The following is a 14996-nucleotide window of genomic DNA, read 5'->3' on the forward strand; positions in this document are numbered from 1 at the left end:
CTATACCAGCCCTGGAACACTTATTCCTGGATTTGTTATAGGAAAAGAACTAGAGTTCTTATTTATTTAAGCCACCATAAGTAGAGTTTTCTGTTACTTACAGCACATTCTTTACTGGTATAGGAAGTAGAATAAGTATCAGCACTTCAACTGACATAACAAGAATCCTGCCTAAGTTCACAGGGTTTACTGTTGTATAAGGCACCCGGCTTTCTTTGAGGCATATAACTCCCTGAGTTGAAGCAACATTTCTGAACCTGTCAAAGCAATCTCCCTTTCCCTCCAAGGCACTCAGTCTAACTTGTGTAGCTGAGAATTAAAACACATTTTCATCCTGACTTATAAGGTTGACAAGCTCACCTTTTAGCTCCTTATGCCTCTCTGCAGAACCCTACAATGTGATAATCATATAACTAAGTAGCCTTCTGGATATGGCAAAGGGGCTTCTGAAAGAATGTCAGAACTCACAAGAAGAGGTTTTTTAGTTTTAAAGACAAATAATAGATGCTTTAAATGTAATTTCTTCTTTTCAATTAGTAGCAAATTACCCTTGCCATTTCTAGGAACTGACATTATTCCTTTACTGGCAGCTTTCTTCTTTAAATGATAATAGCTGTTTCTTTATTTTTCTTCATTGGGAAGAGGCTTCCTTATACCAACACCCCTTCCAACAAAAGAAGTTCAAGATCATTCACACATTATCTCTATGAGCACAATAATCTACCAAATTTCTTTCAGGCTATTCTTCTGCTACTTGTGGTTACTGACACAATGTAACCAAGAATTTCTATTAGCCAGTTGGTCTGATGCAAAAGTAAGTCTTCTACTCTTTCAAATTCCTGTGAAAATGCCAACAATACTATTGCCTGTGATGCCTATACTAGTCCTTTCCCCCTTTGAAAAGGTGGATCCAGTTTCCCTCTCATTAGGATTAACCTGTTTCAGTCATATAAAATACATACTGTCTTTAACAGAAACTAAGCCTTAGTCTTAGTGATCTCCAGGTAAGCCTCCAGGTAAGCCTCTCCACAATTTAAACAAGGAGCCTCTTTGAGAAGCTGAATGAGCTCCTGAATTCTCTTAAAATAGTTTCATCAGACATTGCAGTTGGGAGTAATTCAGACCTTGTTTCCATCACACATGTAAAAAATACAAAGCTTGCTGATTATTAAATGGCATAATATGATGTGAAGTAGAGCTTGGCTAAAGTTTACTTGAATTCATTAGCATCTCTTCACAGTGAAGGTGAGTTGTTTAAGTAAAACTTAGGGGTCATAGGAAAGTAAGACATTTTCAAGTACTACTGCATTAGAGAAGTAGCTATTTACAATTAACATGCCATTTACAAAACTTGCCTTATCCAGTCACTAAAACAAGGGCCCCGAGGACCTGGTTAGGCATGGATTTGTTTAATTTCATCTATATTATTGAAATTAATGCATGTTTTTGGGCAACACTTTCTGATTTACACCATTTTTAAGAATAGCCTCCTATCTACCCCTCTCCTTCATTCAACCCAGTTAATAAAATTCTATTAGTTTTATTAAATTACTTACAGATCATTAAATGAGACATAGGTTGAAGCATTTTGGTGGAGTTTTGCTGTATTTTTTTACTTCTACATGATCTCTTTGGATGTGACAGATTTTCACATCTGTCCCTCTCTGTTCCTGACCTTGTCCTGCCCCTCATGTCCTCCTGCCTCTAGCATCTCTATTCTCATTCTGTGTTCTGTTGCCTTCTTAGAACTGTGTTTCTAGCACCCCTTCAACCAGCTAAGAAGGTTGCCCACATCTCAGGGTCTACAGATTATGCTTCAAATTGCTTGGGTGAGAAATCTTGGCCCTTCCCCGTCTGATCCCAATCTACATTTGCACTTGGATTTTCTGTGCGGGATTTGTTGCATTCTGCTTCCATGTCTTTATTCAAAATTTCCTCTTCCTTCCCAGCTGTCAAAATTCTTCTTGCCCTTTCTAGGTGAGGACATCTAAGGCACCCTCCAAGTCTTTGCCCTGGACCATCTGTAATATCTTCTTTGCTGTCTTTGGTTCAGAATGACAGCACTCACTTTTGAACAGCTGTATCACTGGGAGAGAATTACAAGTAGGAGTTTTACGGTGATACATTCAAATCCTATCTTTGCCACTGTATGTGACCTTGGAAAGTTTATTTCCTCTTCTCTAAAATGCAAACCATCATCATCATCATAGATAGAGTGAACATTAAACTCACAGGACAGTATGTGACGTATGGTAAATAATCAACATGAGCTATGTTTGTTTACAGTCTTGACTTCTTGCTTCTCTGTTGTTCTTAGTCAGATTCATCCATAGATATCTTATCTCTCCAACAAGATGGTTCACTAACTGAGGTCAAAGCCTCTCCTGATTCTTCCTTTTTTTTTTTTTTTTTTTTAATTCAGGAGCACCTAGAGAGTTGCTTGGCTCACAGGTACTCAATGTTTGTTCATGGACTGAGATGTTATGTACAGTGCCAAGAGTCACCAGCAAAAGACACCACATCAAAGCTGGCAGAAAATGTTTTCGTAAGTTTCTGATGAAGTGAAATCTTTTGGTTCTCACCTCAAAAATCTCTGCAAAATGAAAGGCATATATCCCAGGCAAGAAAGTGTTACGTTTCACCCAAATGCTCCAAGCTGAAGTTGAGTAGTTTAAAATAGCTGAAGAAATGGGGGAGTATATTTAGAACTCTTTTTATTTATTATCTCATCTTGTCTATCAAAAGTATATTTACCAAAACTATTTAATATGCAGGTTTTGTATAATAAGATCCATACCATACTGCTGGATATATAACACAGGCAAATAGCAATACTCTAAAATAAGCTGTAAGAAATAATACTAAGAAATCAGAGCATTTCAAATTATAATTTCATTGTGCATGTAGTAAGTATCACTTTGGGTCTCTAGGTCAAAATAAATAGTAATATCCTATGGTAGATAAATTCGGAAGAAATAAGAAACTCTTTGGACAAGATAATGTTGCTATGGAAACCTTAATGTTCACAAGCCTGCTTTTGAAGGCTCTGCTGCTTTGCCAGACTTTTTACATTTAACTTTCTTTCAAGCTTTTTATTTAAGAAAAATAAAAAAGGCCTTTTACCGCTGTGACCTAAAATGTGACAGTGGCACTCTACCCTCTATCCTTCTAAGATCCACGTAAATAACTTGTCCTGCACACTGCCCCATAGCGTGAAAATACAATTTAACTGGGGTTGAAAAGGAAAAAAGAGAAAACAGCAGTGTGTTCATGCTTGATTTGAATTTCCTTCCACAGTGGGGCTGTGGAAGGAGCTGGAGCCCGAACTTGCTTCACTTGAAGCAGTTCTGGTGCCAGGTCACAGAGTTGACAAAGATGACTTTTTAAGTACAAGTTTAAAGCCATCTCGAAGTGTTTCATTGGCACAGAGCTGTCTGAACTCCAAAGTCAGTGTTGTCTGAGAAAATAAATCAGAAGCGTCAGAACTGAGCCTAGAAACTTTTGGCTCTGAACTTTATAAATTTCATTTATTTTACTCCCCAGGCAACACAAATTTAACACAGCCATCCACGTGTCTGGTAGGCTGAGACTTAATGAGGCTTAATAGACTTCTGCGCTGCAAGTCTTATCTACATCCTTCAGTTTGTGCCTTTTCTCCTCTTACTTTCTGCCCACACACTCTGTGGCACTTTTCCGTTCGGAATGATCTTCCCTCACCTGGGGCCACCATGGTTGAGCTTCAAGACAGTCAGTCAGGCCAGACTCAGGGGAAGTAGTCACTCTTTGAACCAGAGTCCTTAATGAACAACCTACCCAACTGTATGTGAGACCCCACACCTGTTTGGATCTGGTGCTGGCGTAGTTTCCTGCAATTATTCTAAAAGTCAACAGATACCCTGCTTACCTTTCCCCAAGAGCTAAGTACCAGAACCCTAAGAGAGAAACGGATGCAAATAAATTACAGGGGTTTTCAATTGCAACAATTTTTCTTTAGATTGAATGGCTCCCCACTTATAACAAGTTGCATGTACTGTGTGCTTTCTACTCAATATGATCTTGGTGTTATCTATAGGAACCTTATATAAGGGAATATACGGCTCCCATGCTATTTTTAAGAAATGGGCCCTAAATGTAAATGCAACAAAGAGCGACAGACTGATGTCCGTTACTACCAAGAGGAAACAAAATGAAAATGAGAACATAAACGCCTACAGCTTTTTATTGGATTCGTAGCCATAACTGACTTTAAAGTCTTACTCCAAATCCCCTAAAACGTGCTTCTTAAAAGCTCCCCTGAGAAAATTCTCTGACTTCTTTACACGAATTAAGAGCCCATCTATTTCCATAAAACAAGATAGGAGTTACACAATAAATTATATTGAATACAGCTGTAATGATTGATTACCGTATCCCCTAGTCTTATGAATTAACATCCATTTTAAAGAACTGCACTTGAATATTTTGCTGCGTGTATTGGTTAAATTCATCCTCAAAAAGTTTGGCGTCATTTATTTGGCCTAGAATGGTACTTCAATTTGTGTTTCTATTAAAAAATAGATGAATTATTTAGATCTGCAATTTCTTTTCTAAAAATAAAATGGGCTCTAAATGTAAACTCACATTTCTTGTTTAGAAGGAAGTCCACAAGAATATTCTAGGAGGATCGTCTCAAGAAAATGCTAAGTCTGCAGAATCAGTCGTCTTAGGAATTTAGTTCTTACCAGTTCATATACCTTTAGTTTGGTTAGCATCTGCCGAAGGTAAGGAGTGGTTGCATAATTTTGAACAAGCAGTGTAAGTTGGGAATAAATGATGGAAATCACTTAAATAGATACTAGCAGTCCATATTTTATACTGAATACAAATGATCCCTTATTACTAAATTTGTACTATTAACAGGTTCTTTTTCTAGTTTATCTTGCTTTCCTCTTTCTTGATCACCTCAAGATATGTTCATGGTCTCTGATTCTGTTTTCTCAGTTTGTACTCAGTTGTTATCTAAATGCTAGGTGTTAATTAACACCTTACACCTGTTTACTGTTTAATTCTAGTGAGAAATATTTCATCTGGATGTTTCTTCCACATGGATTTACCCACTGTCATCCCTATCTCATATAAGATCATTTAATCACGTGGTTTCTTAAAGGAGCATTGTGAAAATATAGACAAAATGGGGGCAAAATCAAATTTAAACAGTTTTACTTACAAGATGATAGTAGATATTTATTTTAAAATACATAGATAAAAGTAATATTCTTAGTATCTGGGTCTATTTTTGATCCTGTGTCAATCCTATCAACTAATCCTCCATAGTAAAATGAGGACATTGAATCAGGTCAGACATAGCATAAGTATATATGATGTACCTCCTATTGCAAACCTGCCCAGAAAATAAAAAAAAGTGCAACAATCAGCACTGCTATGGGCCTTGAATGAGGCTGTAAACGTATGAATACGTATCTCCCATCTCTGGATTTCATATTCTTTAAAGATCTTTTTTTAGTTTCATCACCCTTTAGTTACCATGTTGTTTAATAAGAGTGCCATTTCTAAAGCCTGGTGTTCTAAAGAAAAAAAGTATTTTAGACTATACTGTCTACTATAAATAGACTATATTGACTGTTATAGGAAAGATAGGCAGTATGTGGGATAAAGCTTCATAGCAAGCAATGATGGTGGAAAAAAGGGTTATCTGATTAACGATGAGCTGTTAATTTATAATTTATAATGTTTTAGTTTATCAACTTCTTTTGAAATATATTAATTACAAACTGTTTCATGGAGAAATTCAGGGACTGGCGATACAAAAATAAATAACATACTACTGTCTTGCTCTTGTTTAAGCTACTCATTAGTTTTCATAACAATCCTACGGAGCTCTGGGAATTATTGAAATGATTTTACAAATGAAGAATCTGAAAATCAGAAGAAGCTAAGTGAGATACTCAAGTGATAGAGTCAAGACTTGATCATGGGTCTATTGACCATTGAACTGAAGAGTGAAGCACCCAATTTTTCTAAGTAAACTAAATTTGCAAAACCCTCTAATTCTCTTACTTTAAGAAGAACCAGTCTTATTTATCACATATAATTAATGACATAATCAATGTGAGATACTTTGAAAATTGCAATGTGCTTAAAAGTATTGATTTTTCTAAGACTGTACTTCTTAAAATGTGTCCCTATCTTTTACATTATTTAGTTTTCTGCTAAAAATCTAAAATAATCATATGGGTTTAATGTTTCCAAGTACATATTTCCTCTAAAAATAAAATTTTAAAAGGGTGGTGGAGTTTTCCAAGTATGTGAGTTCTCAAATGGTGGCCATTAAGGAAAACACATTAGCTTAAAAGTGGACGGAATTTGGGCTACTAGAGCAATATTTAACAGCAGCTTGTTTAACCAGAAGCAACTATATGAATTACAATTCAACCGGGAACTCATATCTTGGACTTGGCTTTATTAGTCCTTCATAAGGGAATTCTTGAAATTTCACTTGACAGACAACCTAGGGAACTCCCATAAGGCGGTAAGTGCTCTAACACTTTACAGATAGACAAGGGTGGTTTGACCCTAGTGCTATTGTGTCCTATGACTCCTTTATGTCAACAAACTTGGGAAGTAAGGGATAGATTTGACACATACTCTCTCTTCTACACAGTTTCATTTAACCTACGTGATATCAACTTCTTTTCTCCTGGAAAATCCCAGGGTGTACTAAATTTATTAAATCAGAAGTACTGAAATCTAATGAAAGCATCCTTAAATATACAGCCACACATTAGCCCCTGGGGAAATAAGCAGAGCTATGAAAAATTACTTTCTTTCCCTTTCTGAAGCCTCTGGCCTTGCTAAGAGATCTAATCTAATTTCTTGTTGTTTTTATGCCATATTTGAGTCCATTTGTTTTCAACATTCCACGTTTCCCATGTTCCCAGTTGATTTGTCACTACTTAAACTTTCTCTCAATGGTCTGTTTAATGTTTTTCCTGAATTTAGATACACTCGATATACTTGATATGCTCCAAGTGTTTCCTGGTTCATCATCCTCTCCTTCCATGTTCCTGCCTACCACCCCCGCCCCCCACCCCCACCATGTGGGAAGATATTGGTCTCTGTCCTTCCCTGTGTAAAATTCAACTGATTTCTACACCCCTTGGGCCTCACTTTTTGCACCTATATCATGAAAAGTTTAGCTAGATAATTTTGAAAACACCTCCCTGAATGAAAAATTTAAGGCTTCTCATAAAAAATATTGACTATAAACTGGAGAAATCCGCAGTTAGCTTTCTTAATTATACAGAATCTAGAACTACTTTAGCCTACCCTTTAGGCATTTTAAAATTCCTTTCATTGATATACAATGAAACTTCATCCACTTTGCAAAGAACTACATATAATTTCTCAGGGAACTTAAAAAAGTTTCCTAATTCAATCCAGGCTTGCCAATCTGAAACTCCATTGCTACTATGTTTCTTTGCCTTCTAACATGTTTCTGACTCTTGGAAGTGACTCCAATTGCCTCTAGAACCTTAGAATAAAATTCAGATCCGTATCTATGTATGGCTATAGTGTCTTAAATAATCAGATGCCTGACGTCATCTCCAAACTTTGGATGCCACCTGCCCTCTGTCCACCATGCTCCAGTCACATCACCCTCTTTCTCACATCTGTTCTCTCTTCATGGATATGCTTCTGCTGTTCACTTGTGCTGGGGAGAGGGAAATTTCCCTCTCTACCCCTCTCGAGTTCTTGTGGCTGGATTAATAATAAAATTGACACAATACATATTAACAGGATAAAAAGCAATAAATTTTCATTTGTGTCCATGGAGGTCTCATAGCAATGGTACCTAAGAAGCGGCCAAAGCAGGCAGCTTTTATACATTTTAGACAAAGAAACAATTAATTTGAGAGGAATTGACAGGACAAAGAAATTTAGGTTTGAGTCTTTAATTAGTAAGGAATTTAGGCAAAGTTTGGGCTTGGGGAGTAAATTACTAAAGAAGTAACAAGGTTTATTTATATAAACTTCTTGGTCCTAAATTCCCTGCCTCTGGTGATAAGGATGTATTTCTACTTCTGGGTACAGGGAGGGCAGCTTTCAAATGGGAGGTTTATTTCCTGCTTTCAGAGAGACAGAGAGGAGGGGCAAAAAGACCCTCCTGCATCAGCCTTTTTTTTTTTTTTTTTTTGAGGTTTTATTTTATTTATTTTTTTAACATCTTTATTGGAGTATAATTGCTTTATAATGGTGTGTTAGTTTCTGCTTTATAAAAAAGTGAATCAGCTATACATATACATATATCCCCATATCTCCTCCCTCTTGTGTCTCCCTGCCACCCTCCCTAACCCACCCCTCTAGCTGGTCACAAAGCACCGAGCTGATCTCCCTGTGCTATGCGGCTGCTTCCCACTAGCTAACTATTTTACATCGCATCAGCCATTTCTTAAGTAACTTTAATTCAAAATAATCAATATGCCCATTAAGGCATATTTTGGGGTGGCCTGCCCAGGGCCGTAACTCTTGGCTACTCCCTTTTCATTCTCCTATCTTAGCTTAAAAGTGAACTCCTTAGAAGGTTCCTTAAAAAACTAAAAATAGAATTACCATATGACCCAGCAATCCCACGACTGGCCATATACCCAGAGAAAACCATAATTCAAAAAGACACATGCACCCCAATGTTCATTGCAGCACTGTTTACAGTAGCCAGGTCATGGAAGCAACCTAAATGCCCATCGACAGACGAATGGATAAAGATGTGGTACATATATACAATGGAATATTACTCAGTCATAAAAAGGAACGAAATTGGGTAATTTGTTGAGACGTGGATGGATCTAGAGACTGTCATACAGAGTGAAGTAAGTCAGAAAGAGAAACACAAATATTGCATATTAACGCATATATGTGGAACCTAGAAAAATGGTACAGATGAACCGGTTTGCAGAGCAGAAACTGAGACACAGATGTAGAGAACAAACGTATGGACACCAAGGGGGGAAAGCGGCAGTGGGGGGGTGGTGGGATGAATTGGGTGATTGGGGTTGACATGTATACACTGATGTGTATAAAATGGATGACTAATAAGAACCTGCTGTATAAAAAAATAAATTAAATTCAATTTAAAAATTAAAAGAAAAAAAGTGAACTCCTTAGAGAGACCACCCCTGACCACATTATCTAACCTATAATATTCCTGTTATTCCCTATAAATGCACTGATTTTATTTGCCTCATAGAACTTAAAACATTGGAGGCAATATATACCTCATTTGGGAGTTGCCATTCTAAATAATTTACCAGATAACTTAAGTTTCCATCCGAAAATGGGATCCAGAGAAAGAAATGGCTCACAAAACTGTCCAGGTTCTAGAGTCAGAAGCTCTGCCCCTTGGCCCACAAGACTAGAAGGGTCTGTGGAATATCAAGATGCTACATGAAATGTATAGAAATCTCAGATAGGACAATCATGATGCAGGCTTTTAGGGTTTGGGGGCCAAGCAAATAACATTTCTACTTTTGATTAACAGTCCCTGTCGTACCACTAGATCCTGATAAAGACTGATTGTCTGACCCTTACATACCAATGGGTCTTCTAATCTGAGTTGCCAGTCCTGGTCTAGATGTTATCTAATTTACCATCATATAGAGTCAGGTATGCCCCATAGCAGTTCATCATTTTATGACGGTATACAGGAGATCTGGAGTAAGCAGGTCCAGGATTATAAGACCCACACACGCACTGATGGCTAACATTCCAGGTGCATCTGCTTCTCACCCTCAACTCACACCCAAGAGATGTGACATTCAAGAACTAAACTATGAAGGAAAAATAGGAATATTGCAGGTAACTGGGACAGCCTAGAGGTTAAAAAATAGGAGTGCTGCTTTGGAAGTCAAGTCTGTCAGGAGTGGAGAGAATAAGAGACAAATGGTGAAGGATGAAAAATTAGCAGATGTTGGAACACAACACAGCTTGTAACACAGGGTTAAAAGTTTTCTCTTTATCAGGAGTAGTAGCAAGGCAGTGAAAGGTTTTAAGCTGGGAGTGAACAGCCTGTTATGAACACATCTGCATTTTTGAAGACCACTCGTTGCAGTTTGGGGACTGGATTAGAGGAGACAAATGAGACCTGTGATGAGAGGTCTCATTTAATCCAGTGGGGAGAAGAGAACGTTCTGGGTGAACACAGTTGCACTGGGATAGAGAAAAGCAGATTGCTCCTAGAATTTATTCAGGAAGAAGAATCAACAGGACTTGATGATTGATTGGATAAGAGAAATGAGGGAAAGAGAAAGTAGTTAGTTCTGACTTCTGACTTGAGAAAGTCAGTGGATGGCGTTAGCATTCACTGATAGAGGTCATGAAGAGTAGAGCAGAATTTTGCTTGTGAATGTGGAGGAAGGAGACAGGTTAAGAGAGGTGACACGTCCAATTTAATACATATTGTGATGAGGTGTCAAAAGGAGGTTCAAACCAAGATACTTAATAGGCAGTTGGATTCACAGAGGTACGACGGGTTTAGGTTGGATATACTCATTTAAGTCTTCGGCATACATATGCTCATTAAAGCTGTGACAATGAATGAGATTATTTAGTAAGAATAAGACTAAACTAAGAAGAGAAAGGGATCTAGGAGAGAAACTTAAGAAGTTAAAGGGCAGGCTTCACTATACTTAGTTTAAGTTTATAAACTGCTCATTGAGTTATAGAGACACTCTAGTAGGAAAAGTAGAGATGACAGTTGTCTTTTATTAACAATTTCTGAAGTAAAAAATATATGCTTGATATAATATGTCATTATCATTGAATCCTCTCTTTTGCTGTTTACCCAGTGCAATAAGAAAATAACTTTCGGTTTGTTGACAACATTTAAAAATTATTCCTCGTGGTGCACAAGAGAATTTCCAACTAGACTGAGCAGGTTACAAGCAATCAAGAGGGCACCAACAAATCAGGGAAAGATCTATATTTCGCATGCATGGCTACAGAGTCGGGATGGCAGTATTTCCTCATCAACAACGGCTTTACCTCACTACTTGGGGCATTTTTATCTCACTCACTAAAGGATTATCCTGCATGAAAATCAATCTAAACATTTCACAGCAGCTGCAGACAAGTCTTTCTAAGTGTAATAACGCCAATACATGGCATTCTTATGGAGTCTCCTGCAGTATCTGCTTGAATATGCCTTGTCAAAACTGCAAAGGAAAATTTGTTAGCTGTGCTGTTGCACTGTTACCTCAAAATCAAAACTAGTAGTTCATGAAATAAAACAATAAGAAAAAATAAAGCACTGTGGATGTAAATACGTGACTGTCTAAGATACATTCTACTTGAATTTGGCATTAGTCTGTTAAAGAGACTTTCTGTTATTCTAGTGTTTGTCTTCCAGATTTTTACTGTTCGGATGTCTGTATTTAAAGAAATAGATTTCAGAAATGTCATTTCATAGTTCAGATTTTACTACCATTCTTTTTTTCAGGACTAACTGCCAGCTCCTTCTTTAATTCAATAACCACCTCAATAAAAATAAAAGTACATCATATATCTCCTAAAACAGAGCCTTATACATGGTAAGTATTAAAGAAATAATTGTTCAGAAAGCAGCTGATGAGTTCATTACAAGTGTATAGTTTCCCCATTTCTCACCTATTCTATTGGCAAAAGTCCAGCATACTCTGTTGATGAGATTACATGGAAATAGACACTCTGGCACATGGCTGGTGGGAATGATGAGTGATACAGTGCCTCTGTATGGGAAATGGCAGATTAGCATTCTAACAAGGAAAATGAGGCAGCCATCGCAGGTATAATTGTAGTGGAAGGACATTCACAGCAGGAAGACCAGAGGAAGGGCTGTTGTGAGAGTCTAGGTAGGCACAAGAGAGAGGAAGTTTTATTTTTCAGCAATGATATTTCAAAAAAAAAAGATAAGTATGAGTTCACTTTCGAAGTAAGATCATGTAGATCGAGGCATGACAGATGAGTAATTTGAAGTCTCACATACCTGGGTTTGAATGCATTCTGCCATGTACTATTTGTTTTATTGTGTGCAAGTTAATCAGCTGCTCTAAACCTTGGTTTGCTGCCCTATAAAATGGGGATATGATGAGTTATCTCACAATCTTTTTTTTTTTTTTAAGACAGTGTCTGACATAGAATCTAAATATGACCACTCTTCCTTCCCCTTTGAAGATAATTTTCCAAACAAGGCAAAGGAGGAGAGAGGTGAGGAGGGTGGCGGGGAGAAGTTGACCCAAGAGAGTCCCACTGGAGAATTGGGATTTCATTTCCTGAAACATTATGTATATTTCTAGGAGTTTAATAGGTGATACTTTTAGTATATTTGTCAGACACTGGCCTTTTCAAACCAAATAAAAGCATCCTTTTAGTATTTTTGGCAATATAATTATTTTCCCATTTAGAAAGCCAATGTGGACATTTCAGCATAATAAGATGAACAGAGTCACAGGAAGCCTTTCTCTGAAAGAAGAGCAAGATGGAATGGCTCTCCATTTTCATTCTTAAAGATGTGAAGTAGTCTTTGTAAGACTCACTGCTATTACTGGCTACACCACTGGAAGGCAAGCTGCTTTCACTTGGTTTTACTTGGACAGATTTTCAGGGATGTTCCCCCAAATGTGCCACCAAGAAATCCATACATAATAAGGCCTTGCCACGCTGAAAAAAACATAGACAGCTGAAAATCACTTTGTTTTGAGCTGCTTACCTCAACTCAGAGCACCAAGCTTTCAAAGCAAGGCACATGCTTCCAACCACAGGATGGCCAGGAATTTTGATTCAGGTCAGTGCTTGCTTTCCCCTCCACCTTATTAGGAAGGAAAGAGAAACAGAGTGTGAAGGTTACCATTTGTTAACCACTAGGTAATCAGGGTGTCTTGCTGAGGGAAAAGGGTTTGTGTCTCAACAAGAATTATTCATGTGCTAAGCCTGCTGTCATTCTATGGACTATTCCAGTTTCCTGAACACTTTCTCTCTGAATGCCTTCTTCTTCTAGACTGTATGTTATTATGCCCCGTCCCCCAACTATTAAATATGCACAGGGCATCTCTGTAGACATATGTTCTTTGGAAAAACTGTTCGAAATGGTGTCTTAAAGCCTTATTGCCTCACTAACACACATCACCCGGCTGTGTGTCTGTGGTCCATGTTCTGGTCCTCACATGAGTCTTATGGCCCAATTCTACTTTTCTCGAACATGGTGGAGAGACAACTGTATCAGGCTCATCAGAGTGCTTATTAAAATGTAAATTTACAAACCGCACCCTAGCTCTTTGCATTAGAACCCCATTTCCAAAAGATAAAACCACGCATCTAATGCCTGGAGAGACTCCCTCTTTAAATTAGGTTAAAGTCCTTCTGAGCAAACTTAACAACCTGTCTAAGTGGCCCTGCGAAGGGCTGGAAGGAATTACCAGAGGTAGTTAGGAATGCTCTCTCAGTAGCAGCTGACATGAAATGTGTCTGTACGTGTAGGCTCATGTATTATTTAGGACAGTCTGATCACAAAAAAACATCCTTAACACTAATCCAGACTGCTACTTTGACTTCTGTTGAAAATCTCATGGGTACAAAAAGAGTGATGTGCAAATGCCAGAGCCAATTTCCCACTGCCTTTTAGCTCTGATTGTGTTAATATGGTAAAAGGGACCCAGCGTTCACCAAGAAGCAAATAAATAAGTTTCTAATTATAATTTTTCTTGATAGGCTGATTATACAGAGATTTTCTTGGCCATTCATGAGCCAAAATGGCTACTCAGGAATGAGGATATCTCCATGGCCTAGCTTGCTCTTAACTGCTATTAAAGACTGCCATTGGAGATTCTCTAGCAAATTAGGAGTTAAGCAGTACAGCTTCTGCATCTATTTGCGTAACCAGCTGTCCTGGAGAAAGTATCAGAAAGGGAGGTGGACTGTTTGAGGAGGTAGGGGTAATGGTTGCAACTTTAGGTTTCTCACAAATATTCCAGAACTGTACTGTCCAAGATAGTAAACACTAGCTACAAATAGCTATTGAAATATAAATTAATTAAACTTAAATAGGATAAAAATTCAATTGCTCAGTAGCACCAGACACACTTCAAATGCTCAGTAGCCCTGTGTGGATAGTGACTGCTATATTGGGTGGCACAGATAAAATGTCTCCATCATCACAGAAAGTTTGTTTAGACAGCTCTGTTTCACAAGATTTTCTAAGTCAATATGAGTCTCTTCAGGAAAATAACCCTAAAAGTACAATAGGGCAGGGATTTATTGTTTGTTTGTTTAATCAATCAACTATAGCAATATAAGACAGAGTTCATCTTAAGCTAGTGCATTAAGAGTTGACTTTGAATATGTGGAACCCAGAAATATGGTACAGATGAACCAGTTTGCAGGGCAGAAATAGAGACACAGAAGTAGAGAACAAACGTATGGACACCATGGGGGGAAAGTGGCGGGGGGGTGGGTGATGGTGGGATAAATTGGGAGATTGGGATTGACATATATACACTAATATGTATAAAGTAGATAACTAATAAGAACCTGCTATATAAAAAAATAAATTAAATAAAATTCAAAAAAAAAAAAAAAAAAAAAGAAAGAAAGAAAATAAAAGAGTTGACTTTGAGTGGGAGAAGAGCCAGAAGAGTTAATTCTAAAAAAACTCTTTGATAACTGATTTGTATACGGAGCATCAAGAAGAATCTCATGCATCTCTCCAAACTTTTTTTGTGTAAAGGCATCAGAGCATACAACTAACAGTAGGAGCTGGGTATTAAAGATTTATGCAACTCTGGGTCAAATAATCTAAGGAGAAAAGTGGGATTTTTCAATTCTCAATCATTTTTGCTTCACAATATTTTCTTCCCGTATTCCCCTTGTAAAATTTCCACTTCCTGTTCTCCAATCTCGTATCATTTTTGTCCTGTTTTTGAGGTTTTACTTATGCTACTTTCTTCTCTCTCTCTCTCTCTCTTTTTTTT

Source organism: Eschrichtius robustus, chromosome 15 (genome assembly GCF_028021215.1).
Source record: "Eschrichtius robustus isolate mEscRob2 chromosome 15, mEscRob2.pri, whole genome shotgun sequence".
Taxonomy (NCBI): domain Eukaryota; kingdom Metazoa; phylum Chordata; class Mammalia; order Artiodactyla; family Eschrichtiidae; genus Eschrichtius; species Eschrichtius robustus.